Genomic DNA, 1,054 nt, shown 5'->3' with positions numbered 1-1,054 from the left:
CGCGGGGCTCCTGGGCCTGGGCCTGCGCCTGCTTCTACACCGACAACGTCTTCCTGCCCCGCTACGGCCTGCACGTGCGCTACCGCGACGGGCCGCAGCTGCGCCAGGACTACGGGCCGGTAACTGCGCAGAGCTAATTGGGGGGGGAGGGGTTGTACAGCGCCGTGCACCCCCTGCCAGGCCCCTGGGGGTCAGCATGGGGGACCCCCACTCGCCCCCTCTACCCGGGTGACAAGGAGCCAGCTTCAGCCCCAAGCAGGCCCCGCGTCCCCGCGCTCGGCCCTTCTCCGCTCGCTTCCCGGGGTCTCCCTCGAGCGGGAGTGCCAGCTTCTTTAAGCCCCGGGCAAGCGGGTACGCCGGCAGGGTCGCTGGACCTCCAGGCCGCCGCCGTCCACCGCCAACCTCTCCTCCCGCTTGCAGGCGCTGAGGAGCCGCGGCTGCAGGAGCGACGAGGATTTTACCGCGGTGCTGAGCGAGGTGAGCGCCGCTGGGGCGGAGACCGTCCGCTTCCCCAGACGCGGGGTCTTGAGTCCTTACGCGTGCGAGGGGCGGTTGGGTAAGCGTGAGCAGAGCAGGACCCGGTCCAGGCGGCTTTCTTCAAAACAAATCCACGCGGCGTGCAGGGAACTTCTCCGCCGCTATTCGTATACGGGTAGGTAACGCTAAAGCATCCGGGGACGTGGCTCGCGCAACCCCTGACGGCAGAGTCATCTCCTGAGAATCGGGGAAAAGCAACGTGACGGATGGACTTGGCGCACGCTGCTGGTTGCTCCCCTCCCCTCACACCCAGCCCATCTTTCTGATACAAATTGTGCCCTAGCTTGAGACCAAAGCCCTGAATACAGGGCTGGATATTCTCACACTCGCTCGCTCACAAAGCCAAGAAGTTAACCCTGGCTCTCAGCCCACTATAACGGGCCTCGCACTCCCTTCCTTGGTGTCTAATCACGCTGCCCTAACGAACTTCTTTGACGTTTTTAGTCTTCCTTTTATACAACGCATTTATAAAAGGTGGGGGGAGTGCGCTCAGATTGCAGCACTGTGCTCCAAAGGG

This window comes from Alligator sinensis, unplaced genomic scaffold, assembly GCF_000455745.1.
Source record: "Alligator sinensis unplaced genomic scaffold, ASM45574v1 scaffold628_2, whole genome shotgun sequence".
Taxonomy (NCBI): Eukaryota; Metazoa; Chordata; order Crocodylia; family Alligatoridae; genus Alligator; species Alligator sinensis.
Note: the sequence above shows the minus strand (reverse complement) of the source record.